General features: G+C 42.0%; 1 protein-coding gene and 1 pseudogene across 1 annotated transcript in view; both read left to right on the forward strand.

Moving 5' to 3' along the window:
* Positions 1-15065, forward strand: part of LOC126297570 (Down syndrome cell adhesion molecule-like protein Dscam2) — a 647360-nt gene that overhangs the window by 115421 nt on the left and 516874 nt on the right. The window lies entirely within an intron of this gene.
* On the forward strand, positions 2487-2604 carry LOC126288534 (5S ribosomal RNA; annotated as a pseudogene).

The raw sequence follows: 15065 nt of genomic DNA on the forward strand, positions 1-15065 counted from the left end.
CAGCAAAAATACTGCATGAGTGAGTAGGGATACTAGGTAATCGCCCAGTGAAATCCAGAAAGACGAAATGTCATTGTATACTTACGAGAGATACGAAGACTATCAGGACGGGAAGACAAGTTACATTGTATTAAAACAGGTGCGAGGTAAGTACAAGCATTTTATTTACATTAGTCAAAGTTGATCAAAGTATAATTTTAAACAGGTGACTGATTACTGATAGTCACTTCATGAGTCATATTATATTGAAGAGCAAAGTGTTCTCGGGTACACAAAAAACTGTACATTCCAAGTTTAAGGTTTTCTGATTTGCTGCATTACGAGACCTCATGTTCCATGAGGTGATTCTGTAGTTTGTATTGCTGTTCTTCACCTTGTCCGTATAACCCAGGCACTATGAAGAGACCCAGCTGGTGCACTACTTCATCTGTGGAAGATTTTAGGGACTGATGACCTTAGCAGTTAGCTCCCATAAGATTTCAAACACGTTAGAACATTTTTTTTTGAAGATTTTAGAGAAGATGTTGGCACAGTTTATTGATTATTATGGAGTAGAAAAATTATTGACTTTCATATATAGTACTATATCTGAAACGATATCATCGAATGTCACAATAAATTAAACCTTAACTTTATGGAATCTGTGTTTTGTCGACTGATGTCCTTGATCTGTGCATAATGTAAACATCAGTACTCCTACAATAGTTTCTTGAGGGACACAATACCATTTATGGTGATGTAGGGCGCCTGACATCAATGTCTTTAGCACCCTTGTAAGTATCTTTGAGATAAATCTGGATAAAAGACAATAATTAAACTTTCGACATGAATTAGACCAAATTAGTCCTCTTACCTTCAATACAATGGTCAATACGAAAACAATCTACATTTGTGTTGAGGAAACATCGTTGACAGACGAGCACAACACAGGTGCCAGCAGTGTTGGTAGGCAACAGGGCTTTGTCCACACCGGAATATGCTGATACCCACATGCGCCGTTCTGTCTCAGCTGTTGCATTGTCGGAGTGCTTACTCAGCACCCAGCGATATCACAACACACTGGCCGCAGCTCCTCCAATATTGTCTCAGCTGCCGTTGGTGTAGGCTGTGAGGGGCAGTGGGTTAGCAGAGTACTCTCATTGCGTCATAGACTGCACCCTAGAAAGCACAAAGTGTGCGACATTGTACTCATCGCAGCATCCAACAGGGTAAGAAGGCTACAGAAATGAAAGACAGGTGGGAGCTGTGGCACATATTTGTGATGATAATTGTTTATTGCTTGCTGGATCCCCTAGTTAGGTCTCCCCAAGCCCTGATGGTAAATGTCGCCCACAGTTTCCTATCACCTTTGATTCTAATGGCAGCACTGTGCCTTGCAGTGGCAAAGTTTTCCTGGCACGACTCGCTGTTACAGCACATAGTAGTAAAGGGTAGAAATCCACCAAGGCACATGCGGAAGCAGGAAGTGAGCCAGTATATATATATATATATATATATATATATATATATATATATATATATATATATAAGGGAGAGCAAGTGGGTCAAGTAATCGACACATTACGACACTGTTTACCAAGCAAAGTTACCCACTCAGCAGAAAGCAGGCTGCAACGGAAAACCAGAAGAAACGAGACAAGCATATTCGGTAGCTTGGAAGATGCGTTTCAAGAAACTACCTGTTTCATAAGAGCACATAGCAAGGAACTGTCACAACAGTTAACAGCCTGTTAAAAGAATATATTAGAATAAGGAGAACAATTCCGTTCATTACAAAATGAGCGTTGTGTCATAGCCTCATGCTAGCTCACTTTAATCCAGCACTCCAGCTCTTGTAATGAATTGATCGATGGTAACAGTAACACCACTCTTTTCCATGATTACGATATTATAGTGAATGTTTGTCCTAGGTATCCTGGTACTGTCTGTGAACTTACTGCCTGTGAACTTGCTGAAGATGATGGCCTTCACCTGATGAACTTAAGGCTGCTCGCCGCTTGCTGTCTACTGAGGGGGAATTGGCGGTCTTCTGGCAATACCATACCACAGAGTGCTGCCAATACTAGACTTCAGCGTAGAAGCCAGCAACAGGGGTTCCACGGGTCCATGTTCCTGTTCAACACGCAGACACCTTCGGGTGGTGACACCTACCAGGGGTAGACAGGATATCAGCCGACTACACGATTACGACCACCAGTTACATCACGGATAGATAAGCATGGCTGATCATAAATTCGGAATGGTACTGAGTACAGTCCAGCAGCCAGCACGAGAACCACGTGGCACTGGGCAATGGCTGCAAGAGCTCGCTGGCAGTCTACCTTGGCGCCAGGGTAACTGGAAAATTGTCCTGGACGTATAAATGCGGAACTGGCTGGACAGACATCAGCTGGAATCCAACACGTAGCCGAATAAGCAGCAGCTGAAGCTGGTGTGGAAGAATGACACTGGGAATAAAATATTGAACTCTCTCAATGTTTTACTAGGGTAACGGCCTTTCCGCAGTGGATACACCGGTTCCCGTGAGATCACCGAAGTTAAGCGCTGTCGGGCGTGGTCGGCACTTGGATGGGTGACCATCCAGGCCGCCATGCGCTGTTGCCATTTTTCGGGGTGCACTCAGCCTCGTGATGCCAATTGAGGAGCTACTCGACCGAATAGTAGCGGCTTCGGTCAAGAATACCATCATAACGACCGAGAGAGGGGTGTGCTGAACCACGCCCCCCCTATCCGCATCCTCCATTGAGGATGACACGCCGGTCTGATGGTCCCGATAGGCCACTCGTGGCCTGAAGACGGAGTGCAACAAAACACACAGCAGATTCACCACAAGGCCCTCTGTAGTTAGGAGGCGGTCTCCATGACCAGAAGACAGATTGAAACAGGTCTTGCCCCAAGGTTGGTCTGCTGCAAACTGAGTACAGGTAGTTCAGACCAACGGATAACCTTCATTTCTGATGTGAAGTGACGATGACTTCACTTGGCTTGATAGGCCAGCTCTATGGACACTTTGGCTTCAGCTAAAAGTTGTCATAACTTCACCTTTCAGAAGTAGAGGTGGACGTATTCTCCAATGTTGGTGCCGCGCGGGATTAGCTGAGCGGTCTAGGGCGCTGCAGTCGTGGATTGTACGGTTGGTCCCGGCGGAGGTTCGAGTCCTCCCTCGGGCATGGGTGTGTGTGTTTTTCCTTAGGATAATTTAGGCTAAGTAGTGTGCAAGCTAAAGGACTGACGACCGTCGCAGTTAAGTCCCATAAAATTTCACTCACATTTGAACACATCCAATGTTGGTACTCTGAATAATGCTTGTTACTTCCAACATATGGCTTGTTATTTGTAAGTGACCTACCAGTAACATTTTTTAAAATATTATTTTAATCTTTATACTGCCAAGTATCCGTGTTACAGCACAGGTTCTTTCAAAAAGATTTATTCGTTTTCGCCTTAGCTGTATCTGCTACACGAATCAAGACAGAAATTTGGGGCCAATTCTGCATCGAGTCGAGACGGCGATACAGAGAAAAAAAATTGGGGTTTTTGATCTCTGTTACAAAAGGCATAATTCAGTTAGAACTCAAATAATACATGCAATATCTTGCACAATGCTAAATTTCTCTAAACATATTGCCGATAGATGTATGCGGCGTGATTTTGACAGAGCGTATGGGAGTACAGTTCATATAGCTACAAGCCTTCGACGATGGCTCCAGCAGATTTGACCTGCTGGTTGTTTATGTAAGCGGAAATCCGCAGGTCGTCGACCAGATGTCGTTAACATTCACAAAAGTCTACTCCTCGTATCATGAGAGTTCGCCATTACGGATGTTCCTCTCTGGTGTATATTCCGGCGACGTGCGTGTTTCAAACCACACTTCAGTAGATCAATAACAACTTTGTTCGCAATTTAGATTTTTTAACCACATTCGTCCCGAAACGTTTTAATAACATCGCTAATAACCCGTATTTTGGCACCGAGCGACGTGGTAAAGTGGTTAGCACACTGGATTCGCATTCTGGAGGACGACGGTTCAAACCCGCTTCCAGGCATCCTGATTTAAATTTTCCATGATTTCTCTACATCGCTTCAGGCAGCAAAATTGACAGCCAACGCGTAATGGAAATATTTTAGATCTGGTAGCCACGAACAGACCAGACCTCATCGACGGTGTCAGTGTTGAGACAGGGATTAGTGATCATGATGGTGTCATTACGACTGTGGTTACGAAAGTTAAAAAGTCGGTCAAGAAGGCTAGGAGAGTATTTTTACTAGAAAGAGCAGATAAGCAGTTGTTAGCATTCCACTTAGTAAATGAATCGATTTAATTTGCTTCCGGTGCGATGGACGTGAAAGAATTGTGGGCAAATTTTAAACATATTGCAAATCACGCACTGGAGAAGTATGTGTCGAAAAAGTGGGTTACGGACGGAAAAGACCCACCGTGTTTTAACAGCTCATTTCGGAGAATGCTCAGGAAGCAAAGACAGTTGCACTCGCGGTGCAAGAAAGATCGGGAGAATGAGGACAGGCAAAAGTTAGTAGAGATTCGTGCTGCTGTAAAAACAGCGATGCGCGAAGCATACAACACTACCACCGTCATAGCTTAGCAAAAGATCTTACTGAAAACCCAAGGAAATTCTGGTCTTACGTAAAATCGGTAAGCGGGTCGAAGGCTTCCATCCAGTCACTCACTTAACAGTCTGGCCTGGCAACGGAAGACAGCAAAACTAAAGCCGAAATTTTAAATTTAGCGTTTGAGAAATCTTTTACTTAGGAGGATCGAACAAACATACCACCCTGGGCTTGTGAAGCAGCTGAACGGGTTGAAAATAAATAAATCGCCAGCTCCTGATGGGATTCCAATTCGGTTTTACAGAGACTACTCTACTGCATTGGCTCCTTACTTAGATTGCATTTATCGCGAATCTCTTGCCCAACGTAAAGTCCCGAGCGACTGGAAAAAAGTTCAGGTGATGCCTGTATATAAGAAGGGTAGAAGGACAAATCCTCAAAATAACAGACCAATATTCTTAACTTCGGTTTATTGCAGGATTGTCGAATATATTCTCAGTTCGAATATAATGAATTTCCTTGAGACAGAGAAGTTGCCGTCGATGCATCAAAATGGTTCAAATGGCTCTGAGCACTATGGGACTCAACTGCTGTGGTCATCAGTTAGAACTACTTAAACCTAACTAACCTAAGGACATCACACACATCCATGCCCGAGGCAGGATTCGAACCTGCGACCGTAGCAGTCGCACGGTTCCGGACTGCGCGCCTAGAACCGCGAGACCACCGCGGCCGGCTCCATGCATCAGCACGGCTTTAGAAATCATCGCTCCTGCGAAACGCAACTAGCCCTTTTTTCACATATCTTGCGAACCATGGATGAAGGGTATCAGAAGGATACCATATTCCTTGACTTACGGAAAGCGTTTGACTCAGTGCCCCACTGCAGACTTCTAAGGTACGAGCATATGGGATTGGTTCCCAAATATGTGAGTGGCTCGAAGACTTCTTAAGTAATAGAACCCAGTACGTTGTCCTCGATGGTGAGTGTTCATCGGAGGTGAGGGTATCATCTGGAGTGCCTCAGGGAAGTGTGGTAGGTCCACTGTTGTTTTCTATCTACGTAAATGATCTTTTGGATAGGGTGGATAGCAATGTGAGGCTGTTTGCTGATGATGCTGTGGTGTACGGGAAGGTTTCGTCGTTGAGAGACTGTAGGATGATACAAGATGACTTGGACAGTATTTGTGATTGGTGTAAAGAATGGCATCTAACTCTAAATATAGATAAATGTAAATCAATGCAGATGAATAGGAAAAAGAATCCAGTAATGTTTGAATACTCCATTAGTAGCGTAGCGGTTGACACAGTCACGTCGATTAAACATTTGGGTGTAACATTGTAGAGCGATATGAAGTGGGACAAGCATGTAGTGGCAGTTGTGGGGAAGGCGGATAGTCGTCTTCGGTTCATTGCTAGAATTTTGGGAAGATGTGGTTCATCTGTAAAGGAGACCGCTTATAAAACACTAATACGACCTACTCTTGAGTACTGCTCGAGCAGGTCGGATTGAGGGAGGACACAGAAACAATTCAGACGCGGTATAACATTTCAGCTCCTCAACACCAAATTAAAACGTTCCACTTCAATTTGTTTGCACTTATAGCGATCCCAGCTTCCTCAACCAAATTAAAACGTTGCATTAGGAGGTGTCTGCTTCGTGCAAAAGGTCTTGAGTTCATATTGACGACAACAAGTAATTCTTCATTACAGACGTTTATTTACAAACAGAACTGACAGAATTCACAGACTCAACAACTGACTCTCCGAGCTAACCGCACTGCATATCCGAACTGGCAACTGACAACTCCTAGGTGTATTAATATCTTTCCAAACAATGAGAGTCTTTGACAATGTTTTGTTTACAATACGATAGCAATTCACGACTTAAAACTAAATTAGACATTACAGAATTTTAGTACAGATTAAAGTAAGTAAAAGGATCAGTACATATAAATTCTTACAAGCATAATTTCCAAATAGATTATATAACATTTTTCTACCAGCTTTGGATAACCTTCACCAGATTTGTACCGATGTTTCCAGAAATATCTTGACATTTGATTCTGGATATTTCTTGAGTGATTTAGAACAACTATTTATATGTAAAATGATTTAAATTGTGTTTCAAAACATAATTAAATCTTTTTAGCAATATTTATTGATACAAATCGTCTTTCGAAATTAGGTTATGAAACAGATTTCACAAGTTTTCGTATTTTTGCGATCATAATATAGAATTTCTCCATAGAAAGTTCCAGAAGTGTGCATTAAACGTTCATTTACAGACTTTCTCTTTAGCTGGTGAGTTTTTAAAAATATCTTGTCCATTTATACGTAATAATTTAGAACAAAACTGATAATTTACACAATTAATCAGAGCTACAGCAAACAGTGAGTCTTTCTTTTACAAAATGAAATATAATTACAAAATTGAATGAAAATAGGTTACTATTTTTGTTCTTTCTGTGCAAAATGTCCTAATATTGACACAGTACAATATTTAAACATCACCAAAGTTTCCCTTTACATTTTGCATATCTGTATCGACATCCCCTAAAAGACTACAGTATCGAATACTTCAATATGTCCCAATATGTCCTGTAATGTTACACAACCCCCCCCCCCCTCCATCAGCACCTCTACGTGAAACACGGAAGGGTTGATGTCCTTACATTACAAAACAGAAAAGTTTTACACATATCTTTGGTGTCTTCTTTCTTGAAGACCGGTGATCTTCTTTCTTGAAGGTCGGTGATCTTCTTCCTTAAAGGTCGGTATACCTCAATGCCACACACTGTATTTCAGTCTCATCTTCACAGTCCGTATGGTTTCCATATACATTGCAGGCTATCACAGGCTGCGATAGCACAGTCCGCTATGAATATACAGCATACAGTGGTCAAACCCAGTTAAACATTAGCAAAAGCGTTTAATAGTCGGTGGACCGGTTTTTAAGGACACAGAAATTTGAATTCTCTAAAGTCTAATTACTCAAGAAAATTTACTCTAAATAATTTCTTAAAGCTAAGAGAGGATAGACTGACAGATGGAGAAAATTGATTATACAGGATCACAGAATAAGTGTAAGATGCAATGCCAGAATACGAAAATGAAATATGACAATTGCATAGCTAGGGGACCTAGTGCTCGCCAAACACTTAGCACACAAAGAATGTATGCTCCCCTGAGGAATCAGATAAATACAACATAACAAAGTATACAAAAATATCCTGGTAAGATTACATATAAAAGTCTATAAACATCTATTATCTAAAATACTTTTTTTACATTTTTTTATACAATTTCAGTTCGGTCACTTTTCGTAGGCCAAACAGTCTGCCAGAATTTGGGTAGACTAGACGGTAAGCATTCGGATGAGGATTGTCCTGAATCTTGAAAGGTCCAATGTATATGTCAAAAAACTTTTTTAATTCACCACTGATGGCTTTAGACTTCTCTTGTGTTTTAACAAGGACCAAGTCTTCAATTTTAAATTGAGTAGGCTTCAATCTTTTGTCATGTCTACATTTCCTCTTATCACCTTGAGATTTCATGGTCTTTCTCACTATTTCCTCTCTCTCTTGAGTACTTAATGGTTTGCAGACTGGAAAATCAATGAAATCACTAATTGGATGTGGTGGTTTACTATTATACTGTATTTCATAAGGCGAAAACCCTGTTGAGGAATGCTGTAGGCTGTTCACAACATCTTCGAATTTCTCAACATAGTCAATCCAACTAGCATGATCAGTATTGCAGTAGGTTCTAAAGAATCGCCCAATTTCCCTCATGTATCTCTCCGAAGGGTTTCCTGACGGATGATAAGCTGAAATAAGAATGTGACTTATATTTTCATCTTCAACAAAAGCTTTCCATACTCCAGAAGTAAATTGAGTCCCATTGTCTGATAAGATTTTCTGAAGTTTTCCAACCCAGCCAAAATAGTCTCCTCTGATTTTTGAAATAATGCTCTTACTGTTTGCCTTGCGAAGAGGGTATAACTTAATGAATTTTGAAAAAACATCAACCGTAACAAAAATGTAGCAATAGCCTCCTCTGGTCTTCGGTAATGGTCCATATAAGTCGACAGCGACTAACTCGTGTTGTTCTTTTGGTAAGATGTTTTGCATCAATTCTCGACAAGTTTGGTTGGATACTTCTACTCTTTGGCACCTGTCACAACCCGTCAAAATTTTTCTAACCCTCCTGGCTATGTTGTTAAAGTACACATTTTCTTGGATTTTCTGGATACACTTTTGAATCCCACAATGACCAAAACTTTCATGAATGTACTTGATGAGTACATTGATGTACTGTTCAAGCCAACATAATTTCCATACATCGCTATCTACACTGTTTCTCTTGAATAGAATCCCCTTGTAGATTTTGTAATAATCTCCCATTTTTTCATGTCCCTTTTTCCCTAAATAACTTTTGACCAGTTTACAGTTCTCATCGTGGTTCTGATTCCGTGGGATGTCATTACAAATGTCTCTGATTTCTTGTTCATTGTCCACCCCTCTTAAATACATAATTTTGAATTCTTTTTCACATTCCCAACTGTCATCTTCAAAGTCACCCCCCACAGGTAGTCTAGATAAAGCATCAGCAACTACATTATCGGGTCCTCTAAGATATTTTAATGAGTAATTAAATTGTTGTAACAAGAGTGCCTACCTGGTAATCCTTCCATGATGCAACCTACATTCTTGAATATAAATAAATGCCTTATGGTCTGTGTAGACAACTACCTGGTTTCCCAATAAATAATTTCTGAATTTAGAAAATGCCCAGTAAATGGCCAAAAGCTCTTTCTTGGTAACAGTGTATTGCCTCTCATGTTTTTTCAAGGTTCGACTAGCAAAAGCGATAGACCTGTGTTCTATTTTCCCATTTATATTTACTTCTTGGAAAAGGTGAGCACCTAGGCCATAATCACTACTATCTGCCATAATGCAAAAAGGGAAACTTAAATCAGGACGGTACAAAATTTGACTGTTACATAACTGTGTTTTTATTTCTTCAAAAGCAGCTTCACATTCCTGATCCCAAACCCACATTGCGTTTTTCTTCAGCAATCTGTTAAGACTTGGAGCATTTAGAGCTTGGGTACTAATAAACTTTCTGTAGTAACCGCACATCCCAAAAATGACTTTAGTTGTTTCTTGGTTTTTGGAATTGGGAATTTTGCAATTGCCTCGAGTTTTTCAGGATCTGGCAAAATACCTTCCTCAGAAATACTGTGCCCCAGAAACTTCAATTTTTTCATACCAAACTTTCATTTAGATAATTTAAGTGACATTCCCCCTTTCCTTAATCTATTGCAAACCTCCCTCAAAGTATTAACATGTTCTTCCCAAGTTTCTCCAGTGATCAAAATGTCATCTACATACACAGTTAATTTTGATAAAAGATCTTTTCCCAAAACAAAGTCAAGTGCTCTAATGAATTTGGCTACTGAGACATTCAGCCCAAATGGTACCACACAATACTGGTAACATCTTTCCCCATACAAAAAGGCAGTATACTTTCTGGAATCATTTTCTAATTCTACTTGGTGAAATCCTGATGTGAGATCTAAACTGGTCATGTATTTCATTCTTTCAAATTTATGAAGTAATTCGTCTATATTCTCGGGATGATCGGTCTCTCTTTCCAGTTACTTATTTAGGTGTCTTGAATCTAGTACAAGCCTGACACTGCCATCACGTTTTGCAACCACTACCAAAGGATTATTGTATTGGCTCTTACTTCTCTCAATGATGCCCCACTCTTCCATCTTTTGAAGTTACTTTTCTACATATTTTCTCTTTGCAATGGGTACACTATAAGGTTTTATAAAGAATGGCTCATGTGGTTTTAATCTGAGTTTACATTGATAATTCTTTACTCTGCCAGGTCTATCATCAAAAACATCACAGTAATTCATCAATAATCTTTCTAACTCTACCTTCTGTTCTTGGTTCAAATTATCTGATTCCTGTAATTTTTCTTGAACTATATCCCCATATTCTCCATCATCATAATCCTCAGTAATTTCCTCTACACAATAACCACTGTCTTTAGAAAATGTAACGTCCCTAATTTCAATTCCCTTATCAGCACAGTTTTGAACCGACATGTCAGTACTGGAACATACTCTCGTCTTAGGATCAATAAAGGTAAACAAACTCTTTTCCCAATCAAATGCTGCATTAGCTTTTAATATCCAGTTCATACCCAACAGTACATTCTCATTTAGGTCAATTATTACAAGACATCCTTGAGTAAACTGTACATCATTTATACTGAAGGACAACAACACCTCTCTATTAACAATTTTGCTCAGTTTGCCGGTAATGCCTCTAATTTTTATTCCAACAACTGGTAATTCAACAAAGTCAGGATCATGCTTAATTATATCTCTTAATTTGCTTGAAATGGCACTAATTGGACTCCCTGTGTCAATCAAACAATACCCTTCCCAACCGGCAGCTTTAATTTTTATGTATGGACTACCAATAGTGGTGTTTTCCCTTTCTTCCTGTTCTTCATACAAAAGATCTTCTGCTATCTCATCATACCTCTGTTCCATATTTAGGTTTTCCTTATTGGGCAATACTTTCTTCAAACTTCTAGGTCTACATCTACATCTACATCTACATCTACATGACTACTCTGCAATTCACATTTAAGTGCTTGGCAGAGGGTTCATCGAACCACAATCATACTATCTCTCTACTATTCCACTCCCGAACAGCGAGCGGGAAAAACGAACACCTAAACCTTTCTGTTCGAGCTCTGATTTCTCTTATTTTATTTTGATCATCATTCCTACCTATGTAGGTTGGGCTCAACAAAATATTTTCGCATTCGGAAGAGAAAGTTGGTGACTGAAATTTCGTAAAAAGCTCTCGCCGCGACGAAAAACGTCTATGCTGTAATGACTTCCATCCCAACTCGTGTATCATATCTGCCACACTCTCTCCCCTATAACGCGATAATACAAAACGAGCTGCCCTTCTTTGCACCCTCTCGATGTCCTCCGTCAATCCCACCTGGTAAGGATCCCACACCGCGCAGCAATATTCTAACAGAGGACGAACGAGTGTAGTGTAAGCTGTCTCTTTAGTGGACTTGTTGCATCTTCTAAGTGTCCTGCCAATGAAACGCAACCTTTGGCTCGCCTTCCCGACAATATTATCTATGTGGTCCTTCCAACTGAAGTTGTTCGTAATTTTAACACCCAGGTACTTAGTTGAATTGACAGCCTTGAGAATTGTACTATTTATCGAGTAATCGAATTCCAACGGATTTCTTTTGGAACTCATGTGGATCATCTCACACTTTTCGTTATTTAGCGTCAACTGCCACCTGACACACCATACAGCAATCTTTTCTAAATCGCTTTGCAGCTGATACTGGTCTTCGGATGACCTTACTAGACGGTAAATTACAGCATCATCTGCGAACAACCTAAGAGAACTGCTCAGATTGTCACCCAGGTCATTTATATAGATCAGGAACAGTAGAGGTCCCAGGACGCTTCCCTGGGGAACACCTGATATCACTTCAGTTTTACTCGATGATTTGCCGTCTATTACTACGAACTGCGACCTTCCTGACAGGAAATCACGAATCCAGTCGCACAACTGAGACGATACCCCATAGCTCCGCAGCTTGATTAGAAGTCGCTTGTGAGGAACGGTGTCAAAAGCTTTCCGGAAATCTAGAAATACGGAATCAACTTGAGATCCCCTGTCGATAGCGGCCATTACTTCGTGCGAATAAAGAGCTAGCTGCGTTGCACAAGAGCGATGTTTTCTGAAGCCATGCTGATTACGTGTCAATAGATCGTTCCCTTCGAGGTGATTCATAATGTTTGAATACAGTATATGCTCCAAAACCCTACTGCAAACCGACGTCAATGATATAGGTCTGTAGTTAAATGGATTACTCCTACTACCCTTCTTGAACACTGGTGCGACCTGCGCAATTTTCCAATCTGTAGGTACAGATCTATCGGTGAGCGAGCGGTTGTATATGAGTGCTAAGTAGGGAGCTATAGTATCAGCGTAATCTGAAAGGAACCTAATCGGTATACAATCTGGACCTGAAGACTTGCCCGTATCAAGCGATTTGAGTTGCTTCTAAGAAACTCATGCTAGCAGATGTTCGTGTTTCAAATTCTGGAATATTCCATTCGTCTTCCCTGGTGAAGGAATTTCGGAAAACTGCGTTCAATAACTCCGCTTAAGGGGCACAGTCGTCGATAACAGTACCATCGGCACTGCGCAGCGAAGGTATTGACTGCGTCTTGCCGCTTGTGTACTTTACATACGACCAGAATTTCTTCGGATTTTCTACCAAATTTCGAGACAATGTTTCGTTGTGGAACCTATTAAAGGCATCTCGCATCGAAGTACGTGCCAAATTTCGCGCGTCTGTAAATTTTAGCCCATCTTCAGGATTTCGCGTTCTTCTGAACTTCGCATGCTTTTTCCGTTGCCTCTGCAACAGCGTTCGGACCTTTTTTGTGTACCACGGGGGACCCGTTCCATCTCTTACCAATTTATGAGGTATGAATATCTCAATTGCTGTTGCTACTATATCTTTGAATTTGAGCCACATCTCGTCTACATTCGCATAGTCAGTTAGGAAGGAATGGAAATTGTCTTTTAGGAAGGCTTCTAGTGGCACTTTATCCGCTTTTTTAAATAAAATTATTTTGCGTTTGTTTCTGATGGATTTGGAAGAAATGGTATTGAGCCTAGCTACAATGACCTTGTGATCACTAATCCCTGTATCAGTCATGATGCTCTCTATCAGCTCTGGATTGTTTGTGGCCAAGAGGTCAAGTGTGTTTTCGCAACCATTTACAATTCGCGTGGGTTCGTGGACTAACTGCTCCAAATAATTTTCGGAGAATGCATTTAGGACAATCTCGGAAGACGTTTTCTGCCTACCACCGGTTTTGAACAAGTATTTTTGCCAACATACCGAGGGTAGGTTGAAGTCCCCACCAACTATAACCTTATGAGTGGGGTATTTATTTGTTACGAGACTCAAACTTTCTCTGAACTGTTCCGCAACTGTATCATCGGAGTCTGGGGGTCGGTAGAAGGAGCCAATTATTAACTTAATTCGGCTGTTAAGTATAACCTCCACCCACACCAATTCGCACGGAGTATCTACTTCGACTTCACTACAAGATAAACCACTACTGACAGACACAAACACTCCACCACCAATTCTGCCTAATCTATCTTCCCTGAACACCGTCCGAGACTTCGTAAAAATTTCTGCAGAACTTATTTCAGGCTTTACCCAGCTTTCTGTACCTATAACGATATCAGCTTCTGTGATTTCTATTAGCGCTTGAAGCTCAGGGACTTTTCCAGCGCAACTACAACAATTTACAACTAAAATTCCGACTGTTCCTTGATCCAAGCACGTCCTGTAATTGCCAAGCACCCTTTGACATTGCAGCCCATCCCGCACTTTCCCGAGGCCTTCTAACCTAAAAAAACCGCCCAGTCCATGCCACACAGCCTCCGCTACCCGTGTAGCCGCCAGCTGAGTGTAGTGAACTCCTGACCTATTCAGCGGAACCCGAAACCCCACAACCCTATGGCGCAAGTCAAGGAATCTGCAGCCAATACGGTCGCAAAACCGTCTGAGCCTCTGATTCAGACCCTCCACCTGGCTCTGCACCAAAGGTCCGCAGTCGGTTCTGTCAACGATGCTGCAGATGGTGAGCTCTGCCTTCATCTCGTAAGCAAGACCGGCAGCCTTCACCAAATCAGATAGCCGCTGGAATCCAGAGAGAATTTCCTCAGATCCAAAGCGACACACGTCATTAGTGCCGACATGTGCCACCACCTGCAGCTGGCTGCACCCTGTGCTCTTCATGGCATCCGGAAGGACCGTTTCCACATCAGGAATGACTCCTCCCGGAATGCACACGGAGTGCACACTGGATTTCTTCCCCTCCTTAGCCGCCATATCCCTAAGGGGCCCCATTACGCGCCTAACATTGGAGCTCCCAACTACCAGTAAGCCCACCCTCTGCGATTGCCCGGACCTTGAAGGCTGAGAATGATCCTCTGAAACAGGGCAGGCGGCTGCATCTGGCTCAGCCAGAGACAGTGCCTGAAACCGGTTTGTCAGACGCACCGGGGAGGCTTTCTGATCAGCCTCCGGGGACGCCTTTCGCTGCCTGCCACGCCTTGGAACGACCTCCCAATCAACCACAGGGGAGGGCTCAGCCCCACTGCGGGCAGCAACCGGGGCAACCACAGCAGCAGACCGATCTGGGGACAGACGGGATGAGGTTGACATCCCCGTGATACCCGAGTCCGGCTCCCCACAGTGGTGCCCATTGGCAACAGCCTCAAGCTGCGCGACCGAAGTCAGCGCCGATTGCAGCTGTGAGCGAAGGGATGCCAAGTCAGCCCTCATCCGAACACAGCAATCGCAGTCCCTGTCCATTCTAATTGATGTTTAACAACAG

This window comes from Schistocerca gregaria, chromosome 1, assembly GCF_023897955.1.
Source record: "Schistocerca gregaria isolate iqSchGreg1 chromosome 1, iqSchGreg1.2, whole genome shotgun sequence".
Classification (NCBI taxonomy): domain Eukaryota; kingdom Metazoa; phylum Arthropoda; class Insecta; order Orthoptera; family Acrididae; genus Schistocerca; species Schistocerca gregaria.